This window comes from Humulus lupulus, chromosome X (assembly GCF_963169125.1).
Source record: "Humulus lupulus chromosome X, drHumLupu1.1, whole genome shotgun sequence".
In the NCBI taxonomy this organism is placed as follows: domain Eukaryota; kingdom Viridiplantae; phylum Streptophyta; class Magnoliopsida; order Rosales; family Cannabaceae; genus Humulus; species Humulus lupulus.
In genome coordinates this window covers 124,357,147-124,380,933 of record NC_084802.1, presented here as the reverse complement: position 1 = coordinate 124,380,933, position 23,787 = coordinate 124,357,147, and the positions used below count along the sequence as shown (strand labels likewise).

The 23,787-nt window shown below is 33.3% G+C and overlaps 1 pseudogene; it reads left to right on the top strand.

Annotated features, from left to right (window-relative positions):
- Positions 1-352: 352 nt before the first annotated feature.
- Positions 353-22,525, top strand: LOC133806228 (serine carboxypeptidase-like 11; annotated as a pseudogene).
- The last annotated feature ends 1,262 nt before the right edge of the window (positions 22,526-23,787 follow it).

The following is a 23,787-nucleotide window of genomic DNA, read 5'->3' as shown; positions in this document are numbered from 1 at the left end:
TAATATTATGTTGTAGGTCAACAGTGATAATGTCATTTTAACTCAAATTAAATTAATTATGTCACTGCTGTAATCTCTTTATGTCTAAATCAATCAAATTGTATGGGGTATATATTCTTGAGCTCACTTCTCGTTGACCAGCTATTCTTAAAAACGTTTACTAATGATATGGCCCGAAACCCTAATCATCACAAGGATAACGTCATGTTGGGGTGATGTGCATTAATATTAATATTAATGCACCGGGCATCCTGGTACTGGCGTACTATTAATATTAATGCACCGGGCATCCTGGTACTGGCGTACTAAGTTGTCTTAATAATATTATAAAAGAAAAAAAAAAAATAGCATTATATTAAAAAGTAAACAAAGACCATTCTAAAGTAAACAACAAATGCAAGAGAGGAATATAGATTGATTTTGTAAGCTAGAAAACTCTCTTAGTGGTTGGTGATCAATATGAGATCAGGATTTATGGCAAGGCAGGCGTCTTTTGTTTTGAGTCCAACTGATCTGCAGGTTTGGCCAAACCATCGTATTCATGATATTCTTCTTCTTCTTCTTCTGATTTTATTACATGCTGCATCCTCACTAAGCCTTGTAGCATCTGCCTCTACGCTGAAATTTCTCCCTGGATTCCAAGGACCCCTACCATTTCATCTCGAAACTGGGTACATACATATAAACCCTCTTCTTATATTTTATATATTATGCTATTAATTAATGAGATTTTTAATTACTTATTGATGTATACTTTAATTTATATGTAAAGGTATGTGGGAGTTGGTGAATTGGAGGAGTCCCAACTTTTCTACTACTTTGTCAAATCAGAGAGAAACCCCTACAAAGATCCACTGTTGGTTTGGCTAACTGGGGGCGCTGGTTGCTCTGCCTGGTCCGGACTTGTTTATGAAATAGGTAATAGTAGTCGTAGAGAACGCACGTACGATATTTATGCAAATATATATTGAACATAATTGTTTGTTTGCGTTTCAAAAATAAAAAAAAAAGGCAACAACAACAACTATAGTCTGGATTTTGTTGAATTACGATCATTATATATACCTTCTGCGTTCTTTGATAAAGCCATAAATACTATTAAGTTTTAAATTAAATAGGAAGTTCACAGCTAGTGTGGCAGAATCATTAATAGGTAAAACGGAAAATTAACATAAAAATATATTAACAAATTTATATGTTACTAAAAAAAATTATTTTATAATTTGGGAACAAAAATAAAAATAAAGTTAAAAAATACATGTGAAAAGTAAATCGGCTTGTTTGCAGTAAAAATCATAAACTAACTTGTTTTTTGTATTAGGTCTCTAACTTGAAATTTTTTGACAATTAAATTTATAACCCCTTTATTAGATTGCATTTGTTAGTCCTGTTGATACATCCAAAAATTTGCATTAAAGTAGAGTTATGTACTAAAAATCGTCAACATATACTTTTTGTTGCCCTGTCCAACCTTTAATTATTTTTTTCCATAGCTCCAAATTCATTGAAAAAAATATATTTTATAATTATTTTTCAAGTCATGATTCATAAATATATGAAATTTATTATAAAATAAATTGTGGCTAAAATACATAATGTTTCTAAAATATTGTATTTTTATATTCAAAATCTATTTTTTTTTTTGCATTAAATATATTGAATGATTTTAAAATGTTGTACTTTTCCACTTAAATTTTTTTTTCGGTAAATATACCTAATGTTTTCAAATATTGCAATTTCACTTAATACCTAATCTAATTTTGTTATTTGCAGTAAATATTCTCAATTTATCAAAGAACGTGTATTTTGACACCACTTGCTTATAATATTTGGGTATAAAAGAACAACATTTTAAAAATATTGAGTATTTCAGCCGCCGATAAAATGATTTGGTATAAAAGTACAATATTTATAAAATATTAGATATATTTATGGAAAAAAGTGGATATAAAATTATAACATTTTAAAAATATTAGTTATGTTTATATATATATATATATAATTTGGGTTAATGTTGTATAGGTCCACTTTATTTCAAGATTGAGGAATACAAGGGGAAGACACCTACACTAGTCTTAAATGACTACTCTTGGACAAAGGTATATATTATATTAATTATTCTCAACCAAGAAAAAAATAAGAGGTATAATAATTTCCTCGTAATATTTTGACTCTGAGCTATTTGTTATTTGAATGATCTTGATGGAATAGGTTTCAAATATAATATTCGTAGATTCTCCTATTGGTTCTGGATTTTCTTATGCGAAAAATATTTCAGCATATGAACAAGTGGGAGACTTTCAACAAGTGGACTATCTTTTTCAATTTTTTAAAAACGTAAGACATTAGTTAATATATTTACAGTTTTAATTACAAGTACTAATAACGATGTTAGAGACATTAATGTTGTTAGTTGTTTTACTCAATTTTTGTTTTTATTTTTCTTATTATTGTAATTAATAAATTTCATAACTTCAGTGGCTCATTAATCATCCCGAGTTCTTATCCAATCCTGTATACATTGCTGGGGATTCGTATTCAGGCATTACTGTTCCTATGCTTGTTCAGCAAATCTCAAATGGTAATTACATGCAAAATAAGATTTATATATTTATGGGTACATATAATATATATATATACATATGTATATATAGACATGATTTTACAAATAGATTTGATATAGAATTCAGTACTATTCTCATAAATTATCGAACAATTTCTGGCTAGTGGAAGTAAGGCTATAATCCCATAAATTTTCGTCATGCAGGAATCAAGGACGGCACCATACCCCCTATAAATCTCGAGGTTTGCATATAAGAATAAGATCTACACATATTAATTTTACAAAATATTTTTAACCAAATATGTATACACTGTACTAAAAAATATATCGATGTAGCTAATAATTTCTCGTACAAAGAGCTTAGTAAGTGAAAGTAGCAAAATGAATATAATTTCAGGGATACATTCTTGGAAATCCAGTAACATCTCTATCAGATAACAATTACAAAGTTCCATTTGCTCATCGAACGGCACTTATCTCTGATGAGCTCTAGCAGGTATGATTAAGCATGTGTGATTATGATATATATATATATATATATGTGTGTGTGTGTGTGTGTACTATACGATAATCCTAATCGATCGATCGGTCTAAATTGTGTTTAGTCTTTAGAGAAAAATTGCAGAGGGGAGTATTATGAAAACATAGATCCCAAAAATATCAAGTGTTTGGAAGTTTTTCAAGCTTATGAAAAGGTATATAAATATATATATATATATGGATTATATTCCATGGTACGTCTATGTAGAGTTTATTAGTGGAATAACCATTTAAGTTTACTGTGCATTTCAGGAGTGAAAACAGGAAATATTCTGGAACCACGATGCCATACTAGTAAAAATATTACTTTTTCTTTTCAAGTCCCATTTATTAATGGAATGACCATTATTACAGAGGAAGCCAACGAGGTGGACACTGCTAGCTACTTCGAGTTAATTTTTAATATTTTTATTAATATATATATACTTGGCATTATTGTAATATATATATACTTTGTACAGTACTACATTTCAGGATTAAGCAATGAGCATGTTGATGAGGAAGCGTGCCTTGATTTTGCCTCTCTTTCTCCAAACATAATTATCAGCGAAAGAAAATCGTTGACTAATAAAAGCTCTTCTGATCAGGGGTTTCTTCATTATTATGATTCTTATAAAGGGCATCGTCCAGTCGGTTGTAGTCGAGTAATTAATTACTTAAAAATCTATTTAATTAATTATCATTATATATTATTTTAATTTATATTACTTCATCTTCGTTTATACTTTTTTGGACCTAGTGTTTTATCTCATTACATATTCGGATCCTGTATTTTGACAAATTACTTTTTGGACCTATATTTTGTAAAATAGTTAAAATAGAACTATAAACTCAATTTTGATGAAGAAAAAATTAAATATAACAACACAATTATTAAGCAGAATGATTTTATTTTTTAGCAGAATGATTTAGAATTCTATTTTAACCATTTTACAAAATATAAGGTTCAAAAAATAATTTGTCAAAATACATGTTCAAAACAAGTAATAAGACAAAATACAGGGTCAAAAAAATATAAACCCCCTTTTAAATTAAGAGAAATTAGCCAATATGACTTTTTTTTTTTAAGACAACATTTTATCTAAAAATTTTTACCATCTTATGAATTTTTCGACCAACTATTTAAATTTCTGACTAAAAAATAAGTCATTTTACCAAATAATCCTTAGGTACAGTTCTATCTAATCTAACTGTGTGTCCTTTCTCTTCGTCTACTGATCATAGCTAATGTTTGTTCTCTGGCTTTGGCTGTGCTTGCTTAGATATATGATCAACTACTTTCTGTCTTTTGGGCCAACGATCCTGATGTTCGTGAAGCTCTTTATATACCAAAGGTACATAAATATATATATATATATATAAAACATCATATTTACGTAGTAAAAGAATGAAAAAACAATGTAACATCATATATATATATATAAAACATCATATTTATTTAGTTTTAAATTTTATTATATTTTTTTAATTATCATTTATATTTTAAGTAAAATACAATATATATAAAAAAATGACATAAACATATATAAAAAAAATTAAATCAAAATATTAGTATAGACTTAAAAAGAATATATGATACTTTTAATTAATTAATTTAAAAAAAACAGTTTAACCAAGAAACTGTTAGATTCACACTTTTTATATATATATATGGTGCATTCTAGTTTTTAAAGTAAATTATTTAATATTATTTATTAATTTGAAATTTAGTGTTCATAATAATTTAAAATCAATGGTTACGTCCAAAATATACCCATTAATAATTAGATTAATTCTGGCCATTGAATTGATATTGTATGATTGTGATTAATTTAATAATTAACTAAAAATATATAATGAATAATGTGTAATGCCTGATACTATTATTAGTTTTAAAAAATTTATTTCCTTAAAAAAAATGGATTTTGGAACATAAATATAAATATCCCTCTCCTTGTTCATTCATCCTACCATATATATGATGACGAATGTCAATGTGTTTAGTGCGAGAGTGTTGAACAAGATCTTTTGAGATATTAATTGCACCATTATAATCACAAAAAATAGTCAAAGTGTCAAGATCAAACCCATAATCTGTCATCATTTGTTTCATCCATAATAATTGGGTACAACAGCTTCCTGCAGCTATGTACTCAGCCTCAGCAGTTAACAAGGAGATTGAATTTTATTTCTTGCTATGCTAGGAAACCAGATTGTTTCCTAGGTAGAAACATCCACCACTTGTACTTTTTCTGTCATCTGCATTGCCTGCCCAATTAGCATCACTAAAACAAACAAGGTTAGAGTTTGTTTCCTTTGAGTACCAAATTCCATACTCTTGAGTACCATTCACATAGCGAATGATTCGCTTTGCAGCTGTCACATGGGATTCCATAGGATTCCCTTGATACTGAGAACATACCCTAACATTGTAGCTAATGTCAGGACGACTAGCTGTGAGATACAGAAGACTTCCAATCATGCTTCTGTATAGTGTTGGATCTACCTTTACTCCATTTTCATCCTTGGTCAGTTTGACCGTGGTTCCCATTGGTGTTTTGGCATGTTTAGCAGACTCCATCCCAAATTTCTTGATCAAATTTTTTCCATACTTACTTTGAGAGATGAAGGTTCCTTCTTCTGTCTGTTTGACTTGAAATCCTAGAAAGTAATTTAACTCCCCTACCATGCTCATCTCAAACTCATCTTTCATTTGCTTGACAAATTCCTGCACTTGAATGTTAGAAGTGGAACCAAAAACAATATCATCGACATAAATTTGAGCAATAATAATGTCAGAATCAACATTTTTAATGAACAAGGTTTTATCAACTCCACCTCTCCTACAACCATTTAAAACAAGAATTTGAGTTTCATACCAGGCTCTGGGAGCTTGTTTCAAACCATAGAGAGCCTTTTTTAGTTGAAAAACATGATCTGGAAAATGTGGATCTTCGAAACCCTTTGGTTGTTCAACAAATGCCTCTTCATTTAATATACCATTCAAAAACGTAGATTTGACATCCATTTGGTATAGTTTAAAACCAACAATGCAAGCCACAACTAGCAATAGCCTAATAGACTCAAGTCTAGCAACAAGGGCAAAGGTTTCATCAAAGTCTACCCCTTCTACTAGTGTGGAACCTCGTGCCACCAACCTAGCTACTTATTGTACCAAATTCATCTGTTTTAAAAAATCCATTTAGTCCCAATAACGTTGGTGTGATTAGGCCTAGGTACAAGACTCCAAACATCATTTCTAGAAAATTGTTCCAATCTTCTTGCATTGCTTTAATTGAGGATTCATCACACAAAGCCTCTTTCACATTTTTAGGCTCAAAAGATGAAGTAAAACACACAAATTGAACAAGATTCACATACCTTCTTCTTGTGACCATACTATCCTCAATGTTACCAAGAATGAGGTCAGTAGGGTGATTCTTTTTAACTCTAGTAGAAGGTTCTCTTTGATTGAATCAGTGATAATTTATGGACCCTCCTTCACTGTTTTTCCTGAGGTTATTGCAACAGATTTGTGTTGTGTTACGACTGTTTCTGAAACTGTGGGCATAGAATCACTTCCAAGTATATCAGATGATTCTCTTTGAGTATTTTCATTGATTAACCTATCAATTTCTTCTTCACTGGAATATTCAGAAAAATCTTTCAAATCATCAATAACAACATTTGAAGATTCCATCACAATTTGAGTTCTCATGTTATAAACACGATAAGCTCTACTATTAATTGAGTAGCCAAGAAAAACACCAACATCACTTTTGGCATCAAATTTTCCAATATTTTATCTATCCTTAAGGATGTAACACACACAACTAAACACATGAAAATAACTTACATTAGGTTTTTTACCTTTCCAAATTTCGTATGGAATTTTGCTAGTACCTGATCGTAAGAATACATGGTTGATTATGTAACAAGCAGTGTTAATTGCCTCAGCCCACAATCATTTTGATTTTTTTTTTCTATTCAACATTACCCTAGCCATTTCTTGAAGGGTTCAATTTTTTCTTTCAACAACTCCCTTTTGTTCAAGATTTTTAGGCGCTGAGAACTCATAAGAAATACCTAAAGATTTACAAAAATCATCATAAAGAGTATTCTCAAATTCTTTACCATGATCACTTCTGATTCTTACAATCTTACCTATATTGCAAACCTTTTCAACTCTTAATTTCATTAAAAGTGTTTTAAAGGCATCAAAAGTAACTGATTTTTCTCTCAAGAAATCAACCCAAGTAAAGCAAGAAAAATCATCAACACAAACAAAAATGTACCTTTTTCCATCAATACTTTCAACTTGAATAGGATCCATAAGATCCATATGCAAAAGTTCAAGAACTTTTGAAGTATTAATTCCTGTGACACGTTTATGAGAATTTTTCAATTGTTTCCCCAAGTGGCAAGGTTCACATTTACCTGCAGATTCTTTACCCAATTTGGGTAACCCACGAACTAAACCTGCACTTGCAATCTTTTTCAAACTTTTGAAATTTATATGTCCCAGTTTTTCATGCCATAAACCTGTTGTAATACCTATGGCCGAATGACATGTAAGTGTTGGTGAGAGTGTATAAAAATTATCAATGGATCTATATCCTTTCAAAACACTCATACCATTTTGATCAACAACATTGCAATCATCACGAGAAAAATTTACTGTGAAGCCTTTGTCACAGATTTAACTTATGCTAATCAAATTAGCCTTAAGTCCTTCTACAAGAACAACATTTCTCAATTTTGGTAACCCATCAAGATTTAAGGTACCTTTTCCAACAATATTTTCTACCATACCATCACCAAAAGTTATAGCACAACATTTCAAAGATTTGAAATTAGTGAGTATACTTATATCGCCTGTCATGTGTCTGGAGCATCCACTATAAAAATACAAAGAATTAGATGGACGAGTTTTATGACAAGTAAATGCAGCATGAAAATTTATCTTTTTCTTTATTGAAACCTTTTTGGATGGTTTTTTCACAATTTTTTTTGTTCTACTATAATGATTGAGATAATTATTTTGAAAAAATTCATCATAGTAAAACATCTAGGCCGGATGTACCCTTTCACTCCACAAAAATGAGAAATGGGAACAAAATGCCCACTTTTATTGCTTCTGAGAATCTTGGTCTGTGTAACAGCTGTTGGAAAAGACTGTACTTTTGTAGCATCAGCCAACAGAGATGTTCTTGCAGAAACGTTAGTGGTTGAGCCAGAACCAATTCTAGATTTTACAAAAATGGTTTTTCCTTTTGATTTGGATCCATTAGATCCTAATCGAGAAAAATTACCTGCTTTTTGACTTGCAACAATTACATCATCCAAAATCCTAGAATTTGGATTAAGCATTATTACACCTATAGTCAGGTGATTAATTTCATTTGATAATCGCTTAATTTCACAGTCTTTAGCAAGAACTTTATTCTAAAATTCTTTATAGTATTTTCAAGTTCATCATTCCTTTTTTGTAAAGATTTGTTATTGCTTGCCATTAAGTGATTATTAGAGCATACTTTTAACCACTGATCATACATGTCTTTGTATGACTCTTTCAAAGAATCCTCATCCAGATTGGATTCATTGGATTCACTTTCAGAATTTTCTTCTTGAGCAATGTTGTTCAGACAAACAAACCTTTTTTTAACCTGCGAATTTAAAGTTAATCCAGAAACAACAGAAGTTAAGGCATGGTTTGAGTTATATTCTTCATCGCTACTTTCAGAGTCTTGATCACTCCAAGTAGCTGCCATTACCTTTTTATTCTTCTTCAATGTATTGGCACATTCAGATTGGATATGACAAAATCCTTCACATTCTCTACATTGCACACCTCTTTTATTGCTATTATCAAAATGTTTAGAGAAGTGGTTACCTTTGGAATATTTGAATGTAGGTTTCTTGTTTCCACAGTTTTTAATGCACTTTTGAAATTTTTTGGTCAACAAGGCCATCTCATCTTTACCATCATTTTCATCTGAGTCTTTCTCTTTTGATGATTTAAGAGCAATTGATTTTTCTTTGAGAGCATTCGGTTTTTCCTTTTGACAGATTTGTTGATTTAGTTCAAAAGTTCGTAGTGAACCCATCAACTCCTCTACTTTCATTGTGTCAAGATTTTTTGCCTCCTCAATAGCCGTGAGCTTAGTTTGAAACCTGTCAGGAAGAACTAACAATATTTTGAACTAACACACTATTTTCCAATTTTTCACCTAAGGCAAAATATTCATTAGCAATATCAGATAATCATTCATAGAATTCGGTGAGAGACTCAGTTTCGGTCGTTCTAAGATTTTCAAATCTTGTAGTTAACATTACAAGCCTAGAGCAGTTGACATCATCATTTCCTTCAAATTGAGTTTGAAGAATTTTCCAAGCCTCTTTTGTGGACTCACATGAAGAAAATAATTTTATATATCCTTCACCAACACCATTAAAGATAGCATGCAAGGCTTTGTTATTATAACTAGACAATTTGTCTTCAACATCAGTCCAATTGATTTCAGATTTTACCTTTGTGAGATCATCAGATTCAGTAGGTGGTGTCCAACCTGTTAAGATTGATCTCTATGCCTTTTCATCCCATGATCTGATGAAAGCTTTCATTCTAACTTTTGAATAAGGATAGTTAGAGATCATTCAACAAGGGAGGACATGTTATTGAACCACCTTCAGCAAAGAAAGGCATTTCACAAGGCACAACAAAAAAAAAAAAAATACAAGATCGCACTAAGAGTTTAGTGACCCTCTCTGATACCAATTGAAATTCTGTATTTTAATATTACCAAGTGGTTTAAAACAAACAACTTAATTAAATGAGGAATACTGATTAAGTTGTTTAGACAAATTCCAGTTTTGTTAACACTACTTATGCAACTGTTTAAATAGAAATAGAAAAAACAGGTAAAAAATTCAACACACGAGAATTTTTACGTGGTTTAGAAATCCTTTCAGAAAACTTACATCCATAGGGCCACGCCCAGAGAATAAACCAATTAGTAAAGAAACAATGTGCACAAGAGCATTGACTTAAACAACGTAAGACTCCCTCTTAAACTATTCCCGTAATGTTGTTGTACTCTTCTCTACGAATCTGGTTTTGATGAAACGCTGATTCTCTTGAAATCCGTTCAAAGAATAGCGAGTGCTCACTTCCTCCCAAAGTGAGACATAGAGAGAATCCTCTCCCGAAGATCCTTATGAACACGTTCACAATAGACACTACCTGTTTACAAGGGACTAGATATATATCCACAGGTGCACTCAGCACTCTGACAAAGATTAAGGTGAACAAACTTAATCTCTACAAAGAAAACACTCTTCAAAATAACATTATGTTTACAAATTTCCAAAATGGAAGAGATGAAATTTCCAAAAGCCTTGGCAAGGTATTTATAGGAAAAGAAATTGTCCAAGGTTAGCTTTCTCTGAGATCTTTGTAATCAATTTGCAAATTCCTTTGATTTAGGAAATCTGCCAGCCAGATGAATTCTATGTCGACAGAAAAGGAAACTAATGAGTCAACAAAGACATCAGACTTATCTAGCAAAACAAACATGGTCATTTTTTTTTACCATGTTCATTTTCAAAACCTTCTTATTCCTGATTGAACATAATCCCTGAAGATATTCTCACAATATAATTTTAAATACAATATTTTACCAATAAAGATTGATTGTGATAAATAAGTTAAAAATTGTATTCACACTAAATGAGATTTTTCACTCTAAAAATCAGCTGAATTATGTGATAATTATTTAAAGATATACTGTTGATTTTTCTCAATTTAAAATATTTTTTCTAAAACAAAGTTAGCCAATAAGGGTTTTTACAATATATAATATATTATTATAGATAGTAGATATCTCTTCTATATATAAAATGTGCACATAACAAAAATTCTAGGTTTTAACGGTTTCTTCTGTTAACTTTACGGAATATTCCACATATTTAACGAAATATACTTTTAAACCAATTAAAAATAAATCTTTATTAATTATATTAATATAAATTCAAATGTTATAAACTATTATTATTATTATATAATAATATTTATACTGGACTAGAAATTTATTAATTATATCCATATAAATTCAAATGTAATTAAATATTATAATAATAATATATAACATATAATATTTAATCCTAATTTTTATAAAATTTTGCTAGAATAATTATTTAGTAATTATATTAACATAAATTCAAATATTATAAAATATTATTATAATAATATTTAATACAAATCTAGATATTGAATAATTATATTAATATAAATTTACATGTTATAAAATATTATAATTACATTAATATATAATACATAATAAATACATTATATATATGTAATGACCCAACTTATTCTAGACTTTGGACCATTAATAACTACTATACATAAATAATAATCTTAAGGAAACATGCATATGAAATAATCATAACTTTATTAAAACTGTAAAACAAAGGTTAACATAAAATTTAGAGTAGCATATGGGATCCCATTGTTTTGAAAATAAAATAGAACATGACTTAAATCTTAAAATTCGTTACAAAACAAAGTGCGAAAACAAAATACATATAGATCATAATTAAAAGACTTAAACAACTTCATCCTTGAATCGTTTGCGTAGTCCACCGATTCCATTCTCCCTCAATACACATTCCCAAGCCGCCAAGAATGTTCCCGCTTCCATAACTATTTTCCTGCACATATAAAACATAAAGGAATGAGCCTAATTCCTAGCAAGGAAAATCTACTACAAGCATGAAACATACACATAAACTATGAACATATATCATAATTCTAACCCATGTGCATGGTAACTATTGGGGTTTGCTAACTAAGCAACTATAAGCCTCAAACTATAATGAGGTTTGCTAGTTAAACAACTATAAGCCCCAAAAACATAAAAGTGTTGGGGTTTGCTATATCACAACTATAAGCCCAAAACATAAAAGTGTTAAGGGTTTGTTATATAACAACTATAAGCCCCAAAACATTCATATATCATAACATATAAATCATACTATAGCATAATCATAACATATTATATGAACATAGCACAAATCACATAGACTATCCTATTTTCCTTACCAAAATAACAGGATAATGAGAACAAGGTTGGGATTTTGGAACACTCCTAAAAACCATTAATAGAGAGGTGAAAGAGATGATAAGAATGAACTAAACCATCGAGAAGATACTTACCAACAAGAACCTCAAGTTCAAAGAACTTAGATGCCTAACCAAGAATAAAGAATACTGAATTAGGATTTGAGTAGAGAAAAACTATGAAAAACTAATGAAACAATACAGAAAGGGACTAGAAGTAGGAATACCTTGAATGCACTATAACCGAACTACACCTCAAAATCGGAATACACACTATTATCCTTACTTCCCGAGTGTTTGATAAGCTTGGCATGATAAAGCTTATAACCCCAACCCAAGTGTTTAACACTCTAAAGTAAACCTAGCAGCTTGAAGGCTCTGAACTCAGCTTGAAGAATGAAAGAAATGGCTGGATACTAGGTCCTATTTATAGAGTTCAAGAATGAAAAGATCTTCATTTAGCTTGAATAAAATAATGACTTTTTAATTGAAAGATATTTGAAAAATCGTTCAACAGAGGATGAAGACTCGGTCAAAAAGATTCTGGCTTATCAAGAGGTTTATGGAATAAAATGAGCTTGGTTTCAAAATCATTTGAAAATGCAGCCCTAGAGCCGATATATCACCTGGGCTCATATTCCCGAGGCTCGTCAAGGTGGTCGTGCGAAGTTACGTGTTTTTCGTATCCCCGTGTGGCGATATATCGCCCCTTAGAGCTGCGATATATCGGCATACGCTGAAATATTATACATGTAATTACACTTTTTCAGACTAATTTGAATTGAGTAAACAACTTTGACCGAGTCTAATAACGATTTCTAAGCTGCTGGCAAATTCTGGGATTTTCAAATATTACTCTTAATAAATTATTCCTCAAAAATACTTAATTTCTCATTAAACATGCACATGACAAATGTCATTATCTTATTAGGTCTATCTAAACCTTATAGTATAATAAATATCATCTTCATAATCAGTCATATTAATCAAACCTTAGGTTATAATTAATATTCTTAAACTATAGGTTAAGCTTATAAAATCTATAAGTGTTGCTACTAGTGTCCAACTAAGTCCCAGCTTGAACCAAAATCCACAGTAATAAATATACTATAACTACTACTAACTATTACTAATACTACTATTATCTAACTAGCTAAGTAAAGTTCTTGAACTGTAAAATTCTCCCCTACTAAAAAGAATTTCGTCCTCGAAATTTACTTACCAAATAATTCTAGATACCGGCCATGCATGTCTTCCTCCAACTCCCACATTGCCTCCCGTTCAGAACTATTACTCCATAGGACTTTGACTATCAGAATACTCTTGGATTGTAACTGCTTCAGCCCTCTATCTAGGATGCTAACCAGTCATTCCTCGTAACTCAAGTCTTTTTGGAGTGCTATCGTATCATACTTGAGGACGTGAGATGGGTATGGCACATACTTGCGTAGCATTGAGATGTGGAACACGTTATGGCTATCTGCTAGGGCTGGCGGTAGGGCTAATCTATATGCAACTGCTCCCACTTTGTCCCATATCTCAAAAGGACCTATAAATTGGGGACTAAGCTTGCCTTTCTTCCCAAACCGCTTCACACCTTTCATAGGAGATATCTTTAGGAAGACTTGATCTCCGACCTTGAATTTCACATCGCGTCACTTGGCATCCGCATAGCTTTTCTGACGGCTTTGAGCAGTGACCATACGCTTTCTAATCAGCACTACTACTTCTTGAGCTTTTCTAACAGCTTCAGGACCGAGAAGCTACCTTTCTCCTACTTCGTCCCAGTGTAGTGGCGATCAACACCTTCTTCCGTAAAGTAACTCATATGGTGCCATCCTGATCGTTGACTGGTAGCTATTATTGTAGGAGAACTCTATCAGCGGTAAGTACTTATTCCATGATCCTCTGAAATCAAGTACACAAGCGCGTAGCATATCCTCTAAAATATGTATCGTACGCTCGGACTGACCGTTTGTCTGAGGATGAAAAGCTGTACTAAGACTTAACTTAGTACCCATGGATTTTTGTAAACTTCCCCAAAATCTCGATGTAAACACTGATCCTCTATCCGACACTATTGTCTTGGGGATTCCATGCAACCTTACTATCTCTTGGACATAGATGTCTGCGTATTGATCCGCCGTGTATGAAGTCTTAACATGAAGGAAATGAGCGGACTTGGTTAGTCTATCTATTACTACCCAAGCTGAATCATGCTGCCTATTTGTTCGTGGCAAACCCGTCACGAAATCCATAGCTATATCATCCCACTTCCATTCTGGTATGCTAAGCGGTTGCAATAGTCATATAGGCCATTGATGCTCTGCTTTCACTTGCTGGCATACTAGACACTCAGACACAAATTCCTCTATGTCCTTCTTCATCCCTGGCTACCAATACATTGCCTTGATGTTGTGAGTCATCTTGGTCGATCCTGGGTGAACTGAGTACGTGGTACTGTGTGCTTCTTCTAGAATCGTCATCTTAATCCTTTGATCATTTGGCATGCATACCCGATCCTTATATCTCAAGAACCTTTGACTAGATATTGAGAAATCTGTGGCCTTGCCTCCTCTAACTGCATCCATATGTGCCACTAGTGTGTCGTCATGCCTTTGCCCAATCCATATATCTTCTAGCAGATTTGACTGGATAGACAAGTTAGCCAGCTTGCCGACAACTACTTCTATTCCGGCATTTATCAGCTCCTGCTGCAGCGGCTTTTCTATTCCGGCTAGTGCTGCTAAACTTCCATAATTCTTCCTACTTAGCGCATTGGCAACTACATTTTCCTTTCCTGGGTGGTATAGGATTTCACAGTCGTAATCTTTTACTAACTCTAACCACCTGCACTGCCTCATGTTGAGCTCCTTCTGCGTAAAGAAGTATTTTAAACTTTTGTGGTTCGTATAAATCTTGCACCGTTCTCCATAAAGATAATGGCGCCAGATTTTCAACGCAAAGACCACTGCTGCCAACTCCATATCGTGAGTTGGGTAGCGTTGCTCATACTCCTTCAGCTATCGTGAGGCGTAGGCTATCACCTTGTCATTCTGCATCAGCACACAACCCAACCCTTGCTTCGACGCATCGCAGTAAACTACAAACTTGTCGTTGGGTATCGATACATAGAGTACTGGTGCTGAGGATAGTTGGTCCTTAAGCAACTGGAAGCTTTCTTCACATCTATCATTCCTGTTGAATATTTGCTGTTTCCGGGTCAGGTTGGTGAGCGGAGTGGCTTTCTTAGAAAAGCCCTCTACAAACCTCCTATAATAACCTACTAATCCCAGAAAGCTTCTTACTTCAGATGCGTTCTGCGGTCTTGGCCAATCCTTCACAGCCTCTACCTTTGATGGGCCTACTGCAACTCTGTCCTTGGATATAATGTGCCCGAGGAACGCCACTTGCGAAAGCCAAAACTCGCATTTCTTGAACTTGGCATAGAGTGGATTCTCCTTTAGTCGCGTTAGGATTAACCTCAAGTGTTCCTCGTGCTTGACTTCGTCCTTGGAGTATACTAAGATGTCGTCGATGAATACTACGATGAATTTATCCATGTAGTCCTTGAAGAACCTATTCATTAAGTCCATTAACACGGCTGGAGCGTTGGTAAGACCTAAAGACATAACTAATAACTCGTAATTCCCATAACGAGTTATAAAAGCTGTCTTAGGAATATCTTCTCGCCGCACCTTGAGCTGATGGTACCCGGACCGTAAATCAATATTTGAAAATACGGCTGCACCTCGGAGTTGATCAAACAAGTCATCAATCTTGGGTAGCGGGTACTTATTCTTAATTGTTACCTTATTCAGCTTGCGGTAGTCTATGAACATCCGCATGCTTCTGTCCTTCTTCTTTACAAATAGAACCGGTGCTCCCCATGGAAAATGGCTCGGTCTAATGAAACCCAACTCTAGGAGTTCTTGTAGCTGCATCTTTAACTCTTTGAGTTCTGTAGGTGCCATCCGGTATGGTTCCTTGGAAATAGGCTCGGTGCTCGGTACTAATTCTATCGTGAAATCAATTTCCCGAGTCGGTGGCAATCCTCGTAAGTCATCGGGAAATACTTCTGGGAATTCTCATACAATGTGGACGTCTCCAACTTTAAGCTATGTTTCCTTTACTACGTCTGTGATGCTGGCTAAGAACACTTGACATCCTTTTTCTATCATCCTTTGAGCTTTGAGAGATGATACTAGCGGTGTGCGTAATCCTGAAACTTGTCCCATGAAGCACAGTCTCTGGCCGTCAGGAGTCTCGAACGTCACTTTCTTGCGTTTGCAGTCAATGGTTGCACCATGCCGTGCTAGCCAGTCCATGCCTAGTATCACGTCGAAGTCCTTGATCTCCAGTTCTATTAGGTCTCCTTCTAGTTCTATGTCCTCAATCTTGATCGGTACGCCTCGTACTATCTGTGATGATAGAACTACTTTGCCCGAAGGCAACTCAGTTACAAACCTAGTTCTAAATCTTTCACAAGGTTTGTCTAGTTTTTCTATCATTCCTAACGAGATATATAAATGAGTGGCTCCCGAATCAAATAATACAGAACATATATTATTGAGGATAGAAACCTGACCTGTGACCACCTTATTGCTAGCATCAGCCTCTCCTTAGGTTAAGGCAAAAACCCTGGCAGGAACCATCTTATCTTCCTTTTTCCCTTCTGTCTTGAGCTGAGGACATTCTTTCTTTCGGTGTCCCTCTTAAACGTAGTTGTATCATCCTTTGGTGTTTGCTCAGAATTCCCCAGGTTGTTTCCTTTGGCACTTAGCGCATGGTGAGTATTCTACATAACCCGACCTACTGCTTCCATTGTTTGTCCGTGCCCTTTTATCGCTATCAGACTGCTTATTGTCAGGATGCCTTCTTTTTTGACCGTTGTTATTGTTGTTGCTAGACTGATTGTTGTTGTTGTGGTGGTTGTTTTTCCGACTAGTCTGAGGTTGATTCTGCTGTCTAGGCTCAGGCTTACTGGCTTCTTCTTTAGTAACATTAGTCTGCAGCCTTTCTACTTCTATTGCCATCTCTAGAACATCGACATATGTAGTATTTCCTGGGTTTTCTAGCTTAACCCCTAGCTCGATCTTCGGTCGAAGCCTTCTAACGAACTTAGACACCCTCAGATAGTCAGTTGGAACCATTTCCGATGCGAACTTAGCTATTCGATCGGATTTCTGAGCATACTCTGCCATTGATAAACTCCCTTGCTTCAAGCTAGCGAACTCCTCAACTCTTGAAGCGAGTACAACCAAATTATAGTACTTCTTGTGGAATAGCTCCACAAAACGGGTCCAAATCATAGTTGCAACATCATGCGTCTGCTGGACTAGGTCCCACCATATCCTGACATCCTTCTTAAGCAAAGACGAAACGCAGGATATGCGGTCTGCGTTGCTGAGGTTCATGTGTGTCAAGATTGGATCCACGTTTCTTAGCCACTCTTCTACCTCGAAGGGGTCTGTAGTCCCTTCAAAGTTCAGAGCGTGGTGCTTACAGAACCACTCATAAACTGGCTCCATGTGCTGAACTAGATATGGAGCATAGTTTGCCACTGGCCATCCCCCACATGGACCAACTTGTTGGGGTGCTGAGGCCATTTGCTGTGGCTGTGGTTGCGATGGAGGCGGAGGCGGAGGCTGAGTATGAGGCTGAGCCTATTGTCACTGTTGCTGCAATAGTTCCTTGACTTGTTGTTGCAGTCTGGTGATCTCCGTAGCATTGTCAACTGGCGGTGTCGGCGGTGCATTGCGGCTAGCAGTAGAACACTCCCCTTCTGTGAACCTGAGGGGCTTCATTGTTCACCAGAGCAGCGTTGGAGGCATTTCCGTTGGTGCGAGCAGATCTTCGGAGTGACATCGCAGCAGAGTTCTAACAGTTGAGAGAAACATGTCAGAACTTTACCCTAATAGGCTCTAAGACAACAACTTAATCTAAACAAACATAACTCGGACCTATTAATTATGACTTCTTATGAAAATTATATAAGCCTTCTTTATTGTTAGAGTGGGTTTCTATACTTAGAAAAATAAGCTATCTTTATTTTCTAAGTCTGTTTCTAATCATCCTATATGACTTAATTCTCAGGCTCAAAACTCATCTTTGTTCCAAAGTTAACCATATTGAGGGAGGGCTGGGATCAGTAAAATCGTTCCCACTACTGTGGCCCCCTAACTCTCAATATAGATACTTGGTTCATTGATTTGTATCCACCCTCACCGAACTTAGTCATTATTTATTTTATTCATTATTTATTATGATTACAAAAGAAAAATCAAACTCATACATGATAACAAAATAACCATGATATTATTTTGGAAAAAGTTTTTCACTATTTACAATCATAAAAGAAAACAAATAATAAATAAAATAAACAATGAAACTAGTCTATTCTAAAAATCGGGATCTTCTACATTCGATCCTTCATCTAGCATATCGTCTTCTATCTCTTCATAGTCATCATTGTCTTGTGCCTCAAAATGCCCTCTAGGAAGATTCGTAAAAATTCTATGTTTTTGTTCATTTGTAAACTAAAATTCCATTTTTGAAGTGAACCTAAGTATGAGAAAATAGTATCTCATAGCTACCGGTAGTTCATCTTCGTCATCTATCGTCTCCCAAATTTCTTCTAAGGCTGCAGTCACAGTAGGATAATCTTTAAAAAGTCTAAGTACTAAAACGTATTGCTCGGTTGATCTCATCATGATCTGCTTAGATTCTTGGAGGTGACCTATCTCCCTGTGGAACAAAAGTAGCCTCCGAGTGATTCTCTCTAACACTCCTATGGTGTTTCAGGGTTCTCTAATTCTTTTTAAAGCCTTAATGGCTCGGATATCCTCATAAGTTAATGCTCCATTCAATCTTAACTGAAACATAAAGGCTAAAATCGTTAGCTATACTTATAAACATAATAACTATAACTTACAAACTTACTTGGCGGTCAGATTCGGAGCTTTGAGTGTGTGCATCGAGGAGAACTTCATGCGAATGAACCGTTGCTCTGATATCAACTGTAATGACCCAACTTATTCTAGACTTTGGACCATTAAAAACTACTATACATAAATACTAATCTTAAGGAAACATACATATGAAATAGTCATAAATTTATTAAAACTGTAAAACAAAGGTTACATAAAATTCAGAGTAGGATATGGGATCCCATTGTTTTGAAAATAAAATAGAACATGACTTAAATGTTAAAATTCGTTACAAAACAAAGTGCGGAAAAAAATACATATAAATCATAATTAAAAGACTTAAACAACTTCATCCTCGAATCGTTCGCGCAGTCCACCGATTCCATTCTCCCTCAATACACATTCCCAAGCCGCAAAGAATCTTCCCACCGCCATAACTATTTTCCTGCACATATAAAACATAAAGGAATGAGCCTAATGCCCAACAAGGAAAATCTACTACAAGCATGAAACATACACATAAACTATGAACATATATCATATACAATAACACATGTATCATAATTCTAACCCATGTACATGGTAACTATTGGGGTTTGCTAACTAAGCAACTATAAGCCTCAAACTATAATGAGGTTTGCTAGTTAAGCAACTATAAGCCCCAAAAACATAAAAGTGTTGGGGTTTGCTATATCACAACTATAAGCCCAAAACATAAAAGTTTTAAGGGTTTGTTATATAAAAACTAAAAGCCCCAAAACATTCATATATCATAACATATAAATCATACTATAGCATAATCATAGCATATTATATAAGCATAGCACAAATCACATAGACTATCCTATTTTCCTTACAAAAATACCGGGATGATGAGAACAAGGTCGGGATTTTCGAACACGCCTAAAAACCATTAATAGAGAGGTAAGTATTCTCAAAGAAAAGAGATGAACAGAATGAACTAAACCATCGAGAAGATACTTACCAACAAGAACCTCAAGTTCAAAGAACTTAGATGCCTAACCAAGAATAAAGAATACTGAGCTAGGATTTGAGTAGAGAAAAACTAATGAAACAATACAAAAAGGAACTAGAATTAGGAATACCTTGAATGCACTATAACCGAACTACACCTCAAAATCGGAATACACACTATTATCCTTAGTTCCCAAGTGTTTGATAAGCCTAGAATGATAAAGCTTATAACCCCAACCCAAGTGTTTAATACTCTAAAGTAAACCTAGCAGCTTGAAGGCTCTGAACTCAGCTTGAAGAATGAAAGAAATGGCTGGGTACTAGGTCCTATTTATAGAGTTCAAGAATGAAGAGATCTTCATTTAGCTTGAATAAAATAATGGCTTTTTAATTGAAAGATATTTGAAAAATCGTTCAGCAGAGGCTGAAGACTCGGTTAAAAAGATTCTGGCTTATCAAGAGGTTTATGGAATAAAATGAGCTCGGTTTCAAAATCATTTGAAAATGCAGCCCTAGAGCCGATATATCGCCTGGGCTCATATTCCCGAGGCTCGTCGAGGTGGTCGTGCGAAGTTACGTGTTTTTCGTATCCCCGTGTGGCGATATATCGCCCCCTAGAGCTGCGATATATCGGCATACGCTGAAATATTATACACGTAATTACACTTTTTCAGCATAATTTGAATTGAGTAAACAACTTTGACCGAGTCTAATAACGATTTCAAAGTTGCTGGCAGATTATGAGATTTTCAAATATTACTCTTAATAAACTATTCCTCAAAAATACTTAATTTCTCATTAAACACGCACATGGCAAATGTCATTATCTTATTGGGTCTATCTAAACCTTATAGTATAATAAATATCATCTTCATAATCAATCATATTAATCAAACCTTAGGTTATAATTAATATTCTTAAACTATAGGTTAAACTTATAAAATCTATAAGTGTTGCTACGAGTGTCAAACTAAGTCCCGGCTTGAACCAAAATCCACAGTAATAAACATACTATAACTACTACTAACTATTACTATTAGTACTATTATCTAACTAGCTAAGTAAAATTCTTGGAATCTACAATATAAATGTCATGTGTGTACAAATATAATGACAGTGTTACTAAATATGAAATTAGAATAACATTTATTTTCTATTAAGAACAAAGAAATTTAATATTGTCCAATTATTGAAGCGTGATTTGAATAACATCTTGAAAGTTTTGTACCTTAAATAAAAAAGTTTATTAATAAATTTATTATTTTTTAATTATATATATATGTACCTTTCATTGCTTTCTTTAAATAATTTTATTGGTTTTTTTTGGACTGTTCTTTTTTTTTTTACCTAAATCTTATGCCGACTTATTTTTTTGGTTTGTAGAAATCTTCTCTCTCGCTCTCATTGATACCATAAAATATACTTTTATAAAACATTATATAAAAATATTAATGTTCTGCAGGGAAGTGTAGAACTATGGAAGCGATGCAATGACTACATTCAAAATAAATATAAAAGAGAAGTTCTTAGCACTGTTGAGTATCATGTAAATCTTAGTGCCAAAGGTTACCGATCAATAATATACAGGTGGGTCTAATTTCTTATAATAATAATAATAATAATAATAATAATAATATTGTATAAAAAATAAATAAAATAATAGGGCCAAATTTTCGCAAACTACTTTATATCTTTATTAGAAATTGTCCTGGCAGTGGAGATCTTGACATGATAGTCCCATACTTGGGTACTCAAGCATGGATAAAGGCATTAAATTACTCAATTGTAGATGATTGGAGACCCTGGATTGTCCATGACCAAGTTGCAGGGTAAGTAGTACATGTACACCACGAGTTCAATCTATTTAACATTGTATGCACGTATTGTTTCCTAACTGCTTTTTAAAATTTTCATATAATTTCGTGATTCTAAAATCGAACGAAAACAATTAAGCATACTATATTTTTGTATTGGACAGATTCACTAGGAGTTACTCTAATAAGATGACATTTGTGACTATTAAGGTAGGAAATAATTAAGCTTTCCGTTTTTATTGCCAGAACAGAATTAATATTTCTATTGATTTACTTGGTTGGTTTTATTAATTAAAATGTATATGCAGGGAGCAGGGCATATAGCTCCACAATTTAAGCCTGAAGAATGTTTTGCCATGTTTAAAAGGTGGATCCATTGCGACCCTCTTTAACGAATTTTTCCATCACAACAGCTCTTTAATTATACTACGCATGCAACCAAATCTCTGTCCAGAGTTCATGTATATTTCTTTATTTATTAAATAAGATATTGATATTTGACACATAAGAAGATTGGTAAGAAAAATAAACTTGAGCTGTATTGAGTGAATGATCAAGTGTACAAGAGAAGGCTATTCTTATATATAATAGCATTATGGGTACAATCCGTACATGCAGCTAACTTAAGAGTAATAAGAGACTTAACTATCTTAATACTCTTGAGAGGTGTTACAGATGTCAAGAACAATGAATGGTAGTGCTTTTGTGAAAGCATCAATAAGTTGTAGTTTAAAGTTGATAGGAAATTATTCGAATCTAATCGCCTTGTTTATTTTGTCTTTGATGAAATGAAAATTCTTTTCAATATGTTTCGTTTTCTCGTGAAATGTTAGATTATTGGCTATGTGAACAATTGCTTATTAACAAATAAGAGAAGAGTCGAAGGAGTTGGAGATCAAAGAGTGGGTATGTCATCACTACAGAATTCTCCGCAGCTTTTGCCATATAACTGCGGAGAAAACCCCTCCAACCCTGTAAAACCAACCCAAGTTCCTAAAACTTCCCCTCATTCCCACATTTGACACACGAGAAGAACAAGGAACGACTCCACCTTCCTCCCGAGCCATGGATGAGCCCCATTTTCACCATTTTAGTTTTTTTTTTCCATTTTCTTCCATATTAAAACTTTAAATCATGTAAATATACCTAATATTGATTTATAGGTTTATAACTTTTTGGACCCTATGTTTTTTTCGATTACCTGATTGGACCCTGTGTTTTAAAAAAATTATTTTTGGACCCTATATTTTGTAAAATGGTTCAAATAGACCCCTAAACTTAATTTTGATGAAGAAAAAAACTAAGTATAACAACACAGTTTTTAAGCAGAATGATTTTATTTTGGTTTGAATTGTTAGATTGGTGAATTATTTGTGATTTCAGTTGAGAAAACTTTGACGAAAATCGGGTTTTGGGTTCTATTTGAACCATTCTACAAAACATAGGGTCCAAAAAATAATTTCTCAATACACAGGGTCCAAACATGTAATGGGATAAAACACAAGATCCAAAAAGGTATAAATCCTTGATTTATTTTGAAGTTTTAGGGCAAAAATGAAGAAATATTGAGTGAGTTTAATGTGGTTTCAATGTATGTTTATAGGGTGATTTTCAAATCTTTTTCTAATATTTTTGAAAGTTTATATAAGATTAGAAGATATTTTCATTGTTCAAAACATGTATTGATTACTAAAACTTGATTTTTTTAAAAATATACATTTAAGTTTTTGGGTATTTTTTATATTATGTACCTAATTTATTGGTTTTTCAATAAAGTTAATATTAATTATGTTAAATCTTTAGAATGTATTTTATTTTACATAATTTTTTATATTATTTACATAATGATTTTTTTTAAAATTTATT